Genomic DNA, 14,389 nt, shown 5'->3' with positions numbered 1-14,389 from the left:
ACAGTAAGCAAGTCTCCGCACCTCTCCTGGCAGGTCATTTCATTGTCCATGCAGATGTCTGTGCATGCCCCATTGGTGGGAGCAACATTTTTAGAAGTGAAACGCTCTGCAAAGCAACGCCATATCCCTCTGGAAACGCAAATACCAAAGCAACTGCCCAGCAAACCTGCGGTGAAGGCAGAAGCACTAAAAGCCTGGCTATTTTCTGACACCAGCTGAGCTGTCATACAGCCTCCACTTGAGCACCAATTTCCCTACTTAAAAATCAGGGCCAATAGGGCTTCCCTTCTTGCTACGTGTTGCTTCAACTCATCCAACTGCTGCTTGATGAGAGTTTTGATACAAGGGCACATATAACAGACCTCTTCTGATGGAGCACATTAGGGCAGGAGCCCTGCCTCAGCTCTTGCAATCAGCCAAACCAAGCTTCATTGATAAGGCTCTGCCCTACAAAAGAGCCACGGTATTTTCTGTATAAGCCATCATTGCCTCTCACTACAACTGCATGAACCCACCAGACTCGCAAGGGTTGCTCAGGCCAGAGGAGCTCCACAGTCACTGAGGAGCTTTCTAGTAAATCGAGCCCTGAATGCGAAGCAAAGGGCTTGCAGAGCCAAGTTACTGGAATCTATTCCTCCCGCATTAGTCAGCATATATGAATACATCCTCTTGCTTCATTAAATTTTAATTGGAGTACATGTGAATAGGTTTTGCTGGTTATTTAATCAAAGGGAGTCTGAGTACAAGGTGTCCACACAAAAAGCTAGAACGCAACATCCTTTCTAGCTTTTCTTTCGGATTTTTTTAAGCATCCATTGTCGACTTCTTCAGGTCAGTTGACATTTCGGGGCTGCTGCAAAGAACCATGAAAAGCAGCCACGAAGTGCAAATAAAGCACTTTGGAGGGAAACCGGACACAGATCATTAACCCTGCGTTCCTCGTTATTATCCAGACAAAAATTAAATGCACAATCCCAGAGCAGCTGTTGCATTAGCTAGCTGATTGGTAGTGCTAAATACAACGATTGCTTTGCTGCTGTGTGTCATGCATGTTTGGGCTGGGCTGTCTGGAGTTTCATTATTTTAAGTGTCCTTAGATACTCTGAAACCACAGCAGATTTGAACCTATAAAAAAATCCTGCTTGTAAACTTTGAGATTTCCTCAGTAATCGCCTTCTCTGGTACTGCAACACAGATGCTTATTTGTTCACACACGCTTTCCCTGAGCTTAGAGAAACTTTGCATGTACTTTCTTGCCTGCCTAGAACAGGTCAACCATCTCCACAATTACTTCCTTACTAAAACCACGAGCTGTATGACCGGATTCTCAGCTTCCATAAAATCCACATAGTTAGTACAGCTTGAATTGACTTCTAGCAGTTTACACCGCTGAAAATCTACCAGTAAAGCAACTCCAGTCTGCAAGAGGCACAGCTGGGGACGGGAGCTCGGTGCCTGATTGCGTGAGAAACAAAAAGCAGCTATGTTGTTCTGCATGGCACTGTTTGCTAAGTGAATCAACAAAACAAGAGCAAAAAAAAAACTGCAGCAATTTAAAACCACAACAAAGAACTTACTGGACTGCTCCTGCACATTTGCCCAGAAATGTACACGTTCTGTACAGTGATACTGCAGCCTGGGACTCTTGACACATTTTCTACAGCAATGGCCTAATATTAGAAAAATTTGGTCATAAGCTAAAAATGTTACAGAAATAGCATAGGATCATAAGTTACCAGCTGAGTCAGAACTTGATCTGCTACTTGACTTTTATACTATTTTACTCTTTAAAAAAAAAAAAAAAACCAAACACATCACACAGTGGGATTTTTAAACAGTTTGCTTCTGCCATCACTTATGAAGAAGACTGAACCTTTGTAGGGGGGAAGAAAGTCAATCAAAACAGCAAAAATCAATCTGCAAGGAAGCAAAGGACACAGATCCCCTCATACACCACAGCCATGTGCATAGCAAGCCCTTCACTAGAAACACAGCCCCTCTGCGTGCAAGCTCTGGCGGGCACGAGGCTGCCTCTTGCTCACGCATGCACGAGGCTGCCTCTTGCTCACGCATGCACGAGGAGTCCTCCAGCATGCATGAGTCCTCAAGGATGATGATAGGATTGTACCTGGTAGCACAGTGGCATAAATCCCAGGAATCTTAGGTGTGCAATGCAGTCTTCAGCATAAAAGCATTTTATTTGCACTCCGTACTTGTAAATCCTTGGTAGATAATTAACAGACAGCATAAGCACGTAACAGAACTGAGTCGCAGGTGTTAGCGAAGGAAAACTGCTATAAATGGATATATCACAGTAATAAGCCGCCTGTTCACCTGTTGGGTGCTGCAGAAATTAATCAAACAATTTAGTTTTCATAAATTAACCCCTGACACCCAGAACATTACTAGAAAGCACAGTCGTGTTCCTTCTCTGTTGTTCATGACCATAACTCTTTCTCCTTTCACAGCTTGAGCAGTCTTTAAAATGAAGAAATGGTGGACCGCCCCAGGCTCCTCTTGCTGGGGAGAGCCCCGGTGCCACGGCTGGGCCTGTTCATCCATCCAGCAGAGGAAAGGGGAGATGGGAGCAAGGAGGCTGCCCCGGCATCCCGCTGGGAGCTGCTGGACTCGCTGGCTGCAGCAGCGGGAAAGGATTTGCCAAGTATGAACACGTGAATGTGGCAGAGAAGGAGACCCCCTTGTTCCACATCTCCTCTTCAATTTCTCCCTCCTTCCTGCTGCTCCTGGTGTCCTACAGGCTGTTTCTGCAAACACAGCCCAGGAGATTTTTTTTTTTTTTCCCCTACACGTAGCAGGAAGGCAGAGGAGCAGAAATCCTCCTGCCAGGTGTTGCGCTGCAAAGAACCCAGCTCTGCCATCGGAGCTCTCCACACTCCTTAAAACACCAGAGACGTTCAGCATCACAACATTTCAGCCGCAAACGTGCAGCTGCTTGAAGGGAAACAGGCAGAAGCCTGCCAAAATGACGAGGAAAGGGGAAAGGATGATTCCTCAGAGAAAAGAGGATGACTAAAAAGTTATTCAATCCAAAGCAGTGCACCAAGGAAAGTAAATTGTCAGTGTCTCGCAATTGTTCGCTGCGTGTCTCTCTGAAAACATGCTGATCCCGGCTCGTCTGCACCTCTGCCTGGAAACGAAACCCAAAAAGGCCCTTTTCTGACAACAACTTCAAAATGTTTAAGTTCATTTCACCCTGTTTGTTTTGGTTTTGAATACCATAACATACAAGCAAGGAATTCTTGATTTTTTTTTTTTTTCCAAAGTACAGCTCCCATAAGCTTAAAAGTAAACGGGAGTGCTTTGCTTCCTGGGGTATGTAACTGGAACATTTTTCTAGCACCTAATAAAACATTGTTTGGTTGATACTAACCATTAAAATATGTGTTTCAAGTCATGTAATGTTCCCTGTGAAATTTGCCTTTTTTGCTCCATGAAAAAAGGGCACTGAAAGGAATCCTGCAGCCATAAGGATCTCACTTATTTCATGGAAGTATCATTTTAAAAGCCTCACAACATGATCAAAGCACTGTCAAGAACAGATGTTCCAAGCTTTACAAATTCCAGCATAAGTATTTTTATGACATTTATCACTGCTAAATTCTTTCAACCAATTTTTTCCCCTGCAAGAAGCACGGAGACACTTTCCTCCTTGAGGAAGGCATGTTCACGCACAGCCCCAGCTCCAGCCTCCGACCTTCTCCCATCATCCCTCCCCATCCATCATGAACAAGAGCCATGTGGTCTCCCCAGGAGCTATGGTGCCAGCCAACCTCAAGCAGCTCTGGTCCTGCAGAGCTGGGCATGGTGTTCCCCACTTCACAAGGGGAACTCAATGTAGGACCTGTGCCACTGTAGTGCAGATTCTGGCTCTTGGCTGATTGTTCATACAGACCCTCTCCGAGAAACCTCATTACTCCACTACCTTCACACCAGACTACAGCCTCCAAAGCCCTCCATAAGGTTTCTTCTTCTTGACCAAGGTGCACACCATCACCATCCCTTGGGATTACACCAGACTGCCACTGCCGTGACAAGCCCTGAGCACCCTCACCCAACCTTGAAGCTAATCCTGCTTCGAGCCAAGGGCTGCACAAGAGACCTGCAAGAGACCTCCTTCCTACCTGAACTGTCGGAGGACTATAGATCTCAGGTAGGAGCCACACGGAAATGCCCTCAATCACATCAACACCCCAAGGAAACACACCTTCCCTGGTCCCCCAGCTCCTCCTATGGATGTGGGAACCCTCTGCCTGTACACAGCACTTAGAAAGGTGCTTCCCTGGCCGCAGCAGAAGACACACACCACTACCTAGCTACAAGGCTAGACGCAAGCAGGTGATGCTCAGGTAGCTAACGTGTTGGACGCTACTAAAGCCAGACGAGCAGAGCCAGAAGGAGCAATAGCAGGGACCTGCAGGACTGTGCAGGAACCTGCTTGTTCTTAGGAGAGCAGCAACAAGTCCCTATTTCTGGAGGCGACTACGGAGGCAGAGAGGGCATATTTCAATGGCAATTCAAATCATGGTCAAATTTCCACTAAGAGCAAAGTTCCTGGGAAGTTTAGCTCTCCACAGTCAGCTTCTGTGAATTCCATCTTCCCAGGAGCATCACCAAGCTCTCTCGTTGACAGAAAGTCCAAACACCATGCAGTACTAGGCAGTTTCGTGGGAGCGAGCTGTGTACCAATGCAATACTCACGACTACCCAAGAATCTGAAACACACAGTTTACCTCCGGAGAACAACATGGTTTTTTGTACCCGAAAAAAAAAGAAATGGGATCTGAAACAACCAGCTCCTTTCAAATTTCTCATATTCGCAGAAGAGGGTGTTTGTGAAGAGGACCCCACAAGCACATCACTTCTCCAATACGTGCCCAGTTTAGTTTCACCTGTTTCCATGCTCTCCCTTCCCAATTCCTACAACCTGCTTGCACATCCTGTTTCACTATGAACACGAGCTTCTGCCCCGGGGCAGTGCTGCCTTCACTTCTCCTCACGGGGTGAGCTTAGATAACAGTCAAACTGGGAGGGGGGGGGGGGGGGGGAAAAAAAAAAAAAAAAAAAAAAACACAGCAAAAAACCACGTTTAGCCCTCTTGCTTGTCCAGGCTGCAAGCCCAATCAAGGCATTGCGAGGGCTGCGGCAGCTCTCCACCATGGGCGTTGGGCACCACCGAAATGGCAAACAGGGACAGATCCACCATTAGTCATACATTGAGAAGATGGGAGAGTGACCTTTGAAAAAGCAGCACAAGGTAAAGGAGGTCTCCCAGAGCAAGGGAGGATCAGGAAAACATACAGGAGGAAAAAGATCCCAAGGTTCAATGAGAGGGAGGAGAACAAGGATGCTGGAGGTGAACAGAGGTCTGAGGAACAAGGACAACAGACGACAACAATCTGAAGAAGTCAAGCAGAACCTGAAGGGTGTGGAGGAGCCAACTCTGCAAAGAGGGGTCTGAAAACACCCTCCACCCACAAAGGAATCATACAGAAAAGGGGGCACATTCCCCTCGAATAAATATGACACATTGCATGTCCCTGTCAGCTGTCACCTCAGAGGACTGCAAAAGATTCAGGTCTGCATTTACCCATCAGTAATCACAGCAATGGTCTTCCTCTTGACAAATGCTTGTGCTTTTCTTGATACACCTCGTCTTTTGAGGGCTTCTTGTGTTGTTTAAAACTCACTTCTTTACTTATGAGGGACAATTTCATATTTTAAACGCACATAGAAAATTTTCCCCCAAAATGCCTTTTGTTGAAAATTAAAATACACACATGAAATCTTGCCATGCTGGCAACACGGATTTTCTGTGTGTATGTGCACACATGTGTGTACATGCACAAGCAGGTGCATGTGCACAAACACATGCACATTCACATCTCTGCTACAGATTTTCTAGAAAAGGACTGCTTCCCCAAGTGTCCTCAAAGGGAGAACAGAAACAGGGGGAGCGTGCAGTGCTGTCACACAGCCACACTGCACTCCTCTGCTCCAACCTCAAAGACAACCAGCACCAACAGCCAAGTCCCATCTTCCTACAAGGTCCCGTCCAGTCTCTCCCCTTGTCTGCGGACACCGTTGGGGCGCAAGGCTGGGCCACCCCTGTCCTTGCACTGCTCTGATGGCAGTGCCATTGGTTACAGAGGGGAAGGATGGTGTCTTCAGAGCCTGGGACATGGTGAGGGGGTTTTAAAAGGGCGCTCGAGACAGCATCAGGACTTATTGATATTGTTCTGCTGAGTTATTAACATCGCAACCCTGCTCCAGACCTGGGTTTGTTTCATTATCTCGTCTTCCCACCCCAAGCGGATTTGCTGAGCAATTTTAAGAAACAGAGAAAAAGGCTGTGACCAATTTTCAGGCCTTCTGATTTAGCCATTAAAAAAGAGAAAAAAAAAAAATCCTACAACGTTTCCCTCTTGTTTTTCTAAATAAAAATAATGTATAGCCCTAACTTGATAATAAATACGCTCAAAAGCTGTCCTTAAGTAAAAGCTTTTGATAACAAATTGCCTGTGCTAACTGCTATTTTACTGTTGAATTTTTTTTATTGTTGCTTAAGCACTGCAATTATGCTAATAAGCCTGAGAGGATGGTACACTAAAGCATTGAATGTGACAGATATAATACTCAATAAAATGTTAATCTTACCTGAAAATTGGAACCAAACAGCCTTATTAGTATTTATGGGTATAGCATCTCCAACATGTTTCTTAAGAGGAATGTATATATGCAATAGATATTTCCAAATATACCCTGCTATTTCTCATGCCTCCATATGATTTAATTCAAGGTGGCTATTACCTGTGCTGCTAATTGCCAGTCCCTTTTGCAATAAGAAAAAAGAGTGTCGGTGTCCAGGCCATGCAAAACTCCTGCATATTACAGGGCTTTTGCCCTTGGCACCTCAAGGATGGCAGCTATCCACGGGGACGGGGACACCTCTCCCCATCTCGTGGCAGGGACACTGGGCTTGGGAGGGTGCAGCAGCACACAGCAAAGGCACTGCTCTGCCACACTCGGTCATCTATTTTTCCCAATATCTCTAGTTTTATGTGCAAGGCAGGTAAATCCAGCAAAGGGTTAAGCTATTTACAGGCGCTGGAGAAACAGCTTTTGGAGTCTAAGATGGGACCAAACATTCATTTATTTATTTTATTTTTAAACTTTTCAGTCGATGCTGACAAGGAACCAGACCCATCTGTTTCACTGCAAGTTACGGTGTTGCAGAGTTGGACCCAGAGCTGCTGGGCTGTTGCAGGGGATTTGTCACTGAGGTGCCACATGACTCTCCACAAGTCACGTTGCATTTTGCACCGTTATTTCACCACCCAGTCCAAGTCTGATTTCTCAACTGATGACATAATTTTTTTCAGGGAACAAGCTGCCTTTCACCACATGTAATTTTTTTTTTTTTTTTTGGCCAAACCTATGGGTCTTAGACCCAACCTCAGGTCTCCACTGCCGCACACCTTCCTGTGGGTAAAGCAAGAGGTCTTCAACACCTTCAGTTTCTCATCTATGAAAGGACGATAAAATAACCTGAGAAGAGGTGCTTCTGACAAACTATATTTACATCCATGACCAGGCTATATAGAGAGACCATTTCTACACAACGGACTGGTGTGGTTTTCAAACACTGCAGGTTGATGCTTAAATAGCAGCTGCTGGCTCCCAGCTTCACTCCTCATGCTGCTCTTGCCCACAGAAGTCAAGTCAGCTGACAGGAGCACAGAAACATCAATAATCACCATTATACTTTCTGACAGACAAGCAAGATTCTTGCTGCTGGACACTGCAAGCCTCCTCAGTGGCAAATGTTAGGTGGAAGATGTCTAGGAACTTTTTCGATGAATAATCACAGCGGGGAAAACCCACCCAGCTGCCCACCAAAATCTGGGATTCCCAAAGCGCTCAAAGATCACCATGAGCAACCCACAGGGCACCACTCACAACACACCAAGACACACCGGGACTTTCTCGAGCAACATTTGCAACACATGCCACCTTGCAGTCAGAGCGCAAGGATGGAGTGCAAGGATTGTTTTGCATGACACAGAGCTCAGAGCAGCTCCACAAAACCTCATCTGCAGGTGTAAGCAAGGAGTGCAGCATTAGAAAAAAGGAATGTTCAGTTGCAAAATCAAAGAAAACTACATAGTCAACGGAGCTTGCACCTTGGAGAGTTGGGAGATGCACCTCAGGGTTCCTCTGCCCCAAGTTACCCCCAGCACAAGATGCCAGACACCAAATCTTCAGGCGCAGCCAGCAAGTTAACCAGGCACATAGCTGCGATGTGCTGCGGGACCATAAGGCAACCACTCCCATAAACGTGGCAGGACTCATCTCTGCCATGCTAAGTGAGTCTTGTCATTATTTTCAACCCTGAAGGGAAATCTAAATTGAACTTTGGCATATTGCTTTCTTTTGCTAAGCAGCAATGCTTGAATGTTAACTCTGGTCCTGACAGGCATATTTATGGAGTATTCTTTGCAAATAATCTTACCCTGACCAGTCCGAAAGGTCAGAATCATAAAAAATAACAACAACAACAACAAAAAAGCAGAAGGCTGGAAAACCATCACTGCCATTGGCACAACCCCTCAACTTATTAACTATCCTTGCAACAAGGTGAACTGCAAGGTCTTAGATTTATTTGACTGATTGAGATCAAAAGATCAGGGGGCACACAGTAAATTGTATCTTTCCATGAACGCATTTTGCTTTCAGGATTTGAGCAGATAGTTGCAGGAATTGAAAAGCTCAAGATGAAAAAGAAAAAAAGAGAAAAAAAACATGTACAAAGGTGACTTTAGAAAGGCATCCCCTTATTTCTCTCTTGACATCACCTGCATGTCTTAGAGCTATTTGAAAGTTTATTCCATGTTCCTATGCCCCTGGGACACAACAGCTTATCTCTGCTAAGCAGAAGATGATAGCAAACAATAAGACACTAGTACAACTCCAGGGGTGACACCAGTATTTGCTGACATTAAGGATGCAAGGTAAATATTAGAGAAACCACAAGAATCTCAAACGAAGCCCAACAGGAGGTTGAAAAATTTCCTATTGAATTTCAGGAGTCCTAAGACACAGGACAGGTGTCCAGAAAGGATCTCACTATCCTTCTTAATCGGACCAAGGAAGATGAAGCACCTGAACCCTGTTCCTCTCATGATGATGGCTCAGAGGCTGCCTAATCCCAGGCTAGGTTTGTCATTTGCAGCTCCCAAGGGAGAAGCAAGGGCACTAAATGAGCAGCCATCTTCAGGACATTTCAAGACCCAGCTGGTGAGCTACTGTTTTTAAACACATAAAAAGTCTGCTGCGTTCATTGTCAATACAGGACAAAGAAACACAACGGACAACAGGAACAGAACAAGAAAAGAAAAATGAAACTCTCCACCATCTCATCTGCCCCTGGAAACAAAGAGGAAAAGTAATCTTTTGGTTCCTGTCTACATGTTCCACATGATATTCGTATTTTGCTCAGTATACCTGCATTTGTAGCACTGTGTTCTCATGTCACAATAAAATAGATGAGATTACCCATCTGAGAGTAAGAGTAAAGCCCTTACATGGATCACAGCGGATGCCCAAACTCCCAGGAACTTGCTACAAAGGAACCAGGATTGATACAACCTCCTGGTTTTGTCACAAGTTTACATTACATGCCAAGGACTGAACTCCTTTTCCATGAGCTTACGCTTCCCTCCAGAAGAACATCACCATTCAGGTAACAAAGACACTGGACACTAGAGTTAATTGCTGTTACATCAAAGCTCATCATCAGACCAGGCAGCTCCTTCTGCACAGATACACTGAGCTTTGCCTTTTACCTTATCAGTTTTGAATAAGGTTGTTAAGATAAGAATTGCACATTCCCCAATTTCTAACAATCAACAGGTTAGGAGGACTCTCCAGAAGTCATCTAGTCCACTTCCCCACCACATGGAAGGATCAGTTCTCCTAAAAGCACATCTGATGGAATTTTGCTAACTTGCCCTTAAACTTGTTCCAACAACTCAAACTTCCTAAGCTCCTCAGGCAATCCACTCCAGCGCTCAGCTAGTCTTAATGCAGGAGATCATTTACTAATGTCTCATCTAGATTTCTCTTGCTGCAACTTAAGATCGTAATTTGTCTTATTTACAGTGGGCAGATTTACAGTTTATTCCCTCTCTCCACAAGTTCACTCTTTCCAGAATTTACAAGCTGAGGCACCAGTGTAGCTTGCCCTCTCTCTGCCATTCTGCTTCTGCTCAAAGCACATTCTTAATCTTGTGTCTCGGAATGTGTATTTCTTTTCTTACCCCAAAAGAACAGGCAGCTAGGATATCACAAGGCTGTTTCAAGAGAAGACGCTCACATCCAAGGGCTGATGCATTCAGGCACACCCAGTTATAAAGTACTCTAAAACAAGAAAAAGAAAAGATTTGTCTTTAGGATGGTAGGCAGAGGCTCCAGTAGTAAGGAAAAAACTCTGAAATGCAATTTCTTCCACCCCATTACTTAACATTCAAACAGATCTTCAAAAGCAACATCAATGACTGTAGATACATCATGCACCACCACTCAAACTTGGCCACATTTTCCTCTGACAACCACCATAAGGGTTCGATAAATCTGCTCTAGGAAACGAAGTGCTCACTGACTTTGCAGAAAGTTCTGCCAAGCTATAAGCAATACCCAGCACACATCAAAATCAGATGGCCCCAAGTCCAAAGCTTTATTCACTGTGACAGAGGACAAATCTTAATGTTGCCACCAGTGACTTGATTTACAGTGTCACTGAAACCAACAGAGGCAAGACTTCTAGTCTACTCTGAGATTTGAGTGTGTGTAGTTACGGGATAGACCCAGAGGAGAAAAGTCAGGTCTGATGAAAGATCAAGTAACTTTCGTGTTCACAATATAGTCCTTACCTCCCAAACTTCAAATGTTCTATCTAGCAAAAAGAAATCTTTCTCCTGAACATAAGGGTTTGGTGACAACAAGGAAAGAACAAAGAAAGAATTTACATGAGCAGTGTTTGGAAACACAGGGGAGAGCTCTGAATAACAAAACATCCCAAATTTCATGAGAGAGAGCAAGCAACAAGGGAGAGCAGCAATAATACATTTGCCATCCTACTTTTGGAGGCTCTCAGAAAAACAGAGCTAGACAGTAGCAGACAATTTGCCACAACAACATCTTTCACCAGTGGATCACCTTTTTCACCCCATCTTGTCTAAATTCCTGTCTCCCCTTAAGAGGGGCTGCTGCTAGCCCCAAAGGATCAAATGGCTTTGTAACAACTACGCCTTTTCCGAGGGCTGAAGCCAAGAAACACTCAATTTGCCATCTGCTGTGAAAACAAGATGCCTGTTGCACATCTAAGGATGTGCCAATGCAACGACTCGGTGTCTTCTCTCTTGCATGCACCATCCATCTGACTACCCCTTTCGCTACTGCACTTTGTCCATCTCCAAGTTTCCACTCAGGATGGTGTTTTTGCAATTTACTTTGCAATCCTTCTCAGCTGCCCTGGGCTTTTGCTTTCCTTGAACATTTCGCTCTTACCAACGCAAACACTTAGAGCCTGCACAACTGCTGTCAGCACAGGAAGGTGACACGCTCCTATTTAGCACAGATTCGATAACAGAAGTGCTGTTTCCAAGGCTAAAGAGGAATACCTGCACCAATAATGTCCCTACAGCAGCATATAGTAGCTGAGGAGACTGAGCAATAAATGCCTTTCACTGAAGATGAAGAACTCAAAGTAATCTCAAAATGTTTGATGGCCAACTAATAAAAGAGTTTAAATACATGCCCATCTTTGAGGGTGAAAGTAGCTCCAAGGACTTCAACAAGATCATCTGCAGCATCAGACACATTACCTCCGAAAACACTCATGAGATAAGGATGTTTAGAAAGGGACAGAGATACAAGGAGTGCTTCCACCAAGAAAATATACCATTTCTACGGCTGAATTACAACAGCTGTTGAAAACCATGGAGTAGCATTGAATGGCAGCCCAGGACAGGGAGCCAAAAAGACTACCACATGCAATTGAAACTGCCAAGGGATTAAGTTAGGTCAAATGTAATTACATGAACTGGAACCTGGCCAGGGTACTGGCTGGTTTAAGAAAATTAAAAGAAGTGTTCAAAAGTTTCAGAGATGGAGTCCTCCTCCTGTTAATTATTTGGTGAGTCAGTCACTGAAGTCTCAGTACTTTGGGAGGCTGTCTGAAAAAGGGGAAAAAATGAGGCATAAACTTGAAAGGCATTAGAAGCGATTAGCAAAAGCCTTTGTTCTCCATGGCAATCCTTGCTGCACTAGAGCGCGAAAGCCTTTCATGTTCATGCTGAAAAGTGGCCTTAGTTCCTTTGATACTTCTGGGAGGAAGCATTTAAATTTACAAATATGCCGCTGTCAGAAGTTACAGACAACAGTCAAGGAACTTCTGCGTATCCCAGCCCGGTCACACCTAGCTCTAAACCCAGCTCTCAGGCAGGCAGTGCTCCTGTTGAAGGGCGGAATGCAAACAAGGACACATGGAAGCTCACCGAGACGTGGAGCAATGCCTACTCTACCTGCTAGTGGTGTATGAAAGCCAGGTTATGTGGAAAAGGATGCTGCAACCATGTGGGACAGTGGCCTCCTCACCTTCACTCAATTTTCAGAAGATGGGGAGCATGTAAGGCAGGCAATGGTAAGGAGACCAGAGAGGATGCTTCGTGGTCTGGCAGCTGAGCATCACTTTGAAAGATTAGATCCTGTTTATGCCTCTGCCATAAACCTCCTGAACGATAAGAGGAAAGCAACATATATCAAATTTTTCCAAGATACTCATTACTGCACCTTTTCTGGCTAACTAAAGACACAGAAAGACCATGTCCAGAAGAGACAAGAACTAGCAGTCATGGATTGAGATTCTCTGTTCAATCTCTAATTGAGACTTGTACTACAACCATGTATAGCACTACAAAACACGAAGTGTTCTGAAAAAACATGCCTTCTAAGTCTCAGTTTTGGCACCTGAAAGAAGTAGATGCCTCTGCTACCCCTGCATCTGAAAATCATCATTAGAGATACACTCATTACTGTCTTTGAAGCAGTCGGATGTGACAGTAAAAGCAGTATGGAATTGGAGATTAACCTTTCTGGGTAGCTTATTCAGTGAAATGTTCAGATGATGCACATTAAACAAACCAACTATTTGACTGATGCGAAAAAAACAGAAAGATTAAATATCTTCTCAACAAGTACCGTACACCAGGCACGTTGAGTGACATGGTTTCGTCTCGAAGCGACAGCAGGTGAACACACAACCGAAAGCTCTGCCATATTGATTTTGCGAACTTTTTCTTTCTTTTTCAGAAAACAAGCCAGGAAAAGGCAGACATTTCACAGCACAGATTGATGCAATTTGTGCTAATGGCCTAAGCATAGATGCAAGCAGCAGCTCGCTTCTCTTCATGTGGAACAGTCAACAGGGACAAGTTCTTGTGGGACAACTGCTACCACGGCACACCTTGCCCAAGCCCAGCAAAACCTCCTCCAATGCACAGCTTTGTAATGGGCAGGGCAAGAACTAAGAGCACAGGAGAAAGTCTGTGCTGCCTTGCAATGGTGTGCAAAAAACAGGGGCAAGCAGTGGTGGAAAAAGGTTGCAGTCTCTGCTGACCATGTGCAAGCTGTCGCTCTTCCAAAATGTAGTCAAATGCTCTTCCAGATAGCAAAACAACAAATGCTCTAAATCCTTCATCCCTGGCACTCCTCTGACAAGGCAAGTCACTTCTTTGGAGTCCTCAGGCACCACAGAGACGTCAAGGACACAGATTTCTTTTATAAATAGGAGCAAAACAGTCCTGCAGTTCTTCTCATTCTTCCCAAACACCTTCCGACCAGCCTCCTCTGAAGCAGATCCACTGGTTTAGCTGGAAAGACCCGCAAAAAGAAGTTTTGACAGACGTAGAGAGCTACAATGAGAAACCAGAGCCCAACTGGTACAAGTCAGGGACGATTGTAAGCAGCAGTATTATAATGCTTTTTGAGTTTAAAATATTCAGCAAGGTCAACACGAAGCATGAAGTTATCTCCGGGCCTGTATACACCCCAGGCTATAGGCACTGACAGCACCATGCTAAAGGCAACCACCTCTCTCACACTGGGTCTCTGCAGCAGAGCCACCAGCAGCTCCCGGCCCTAAGCACCCTAATGAGCAAAAGGCGGAGAGGACGCTTAACATCGATCTCATTGCCCTGAACAGCAGCATGCCTCATCCCTTCTCCTCAACTCGGGATGAAAAGCCGTGCAGTGCGTCACCGTTGCAAGGAGCACTCACCCCGCTCCTCGATGCACGCCATCGCCAGAGCCA

The 14,389-nt window shown here is 45.0% G+C and overlaps 1 protein-coding gene across 11 annotated transcripts in view; it reads right to left on the bottom strand.

Moving 5' to 3' along the window:
• LPP (LIM domain containing preferred translocation partner in lipoma) overlaps window positions 1-14,389 on the bottom strand; it is a 351,697-nt gene that overhangs the window by 268,580 nt on the left and 68,728 nt on the right. For 8 of the 11 annotated variants that reach the window (XM_082320729.1, XM_082320728.1, XM_082320724.1 and 5 more), the window contains one exon: window positions 10,338-10,437. The exons of the other annotated variants lie outside the window; for them this stretch is intronic. The gene's annotated coding sequence lies outside the window, so the exon portion shown is untranslated. The remainder of the gene's footprint in view (window positions 1-10,337; window positions 10,438-14,389) is intronic. 11 annotated transcript variants of the gene reach the window in all.

The sequence above is a fragment of the Platalea leucorodia genome (genome assembly GCF_965183815.1).
Source record: "Platalea leucorodia genome assembly, chromosome: 8".
In the NCBI taxonomy this organism is placed as follows: Eukaryota; Metazoa; Chordata; class Aves; order Pelecaniformes; family Threskiornithidae; genus Platalea; species Platalea leucorodia.
The sequence above is the reverse complement of the archived record's forward strand: the minus strand, read 5'-3'. Positions and strand labels throughout refer to the sequence as shown.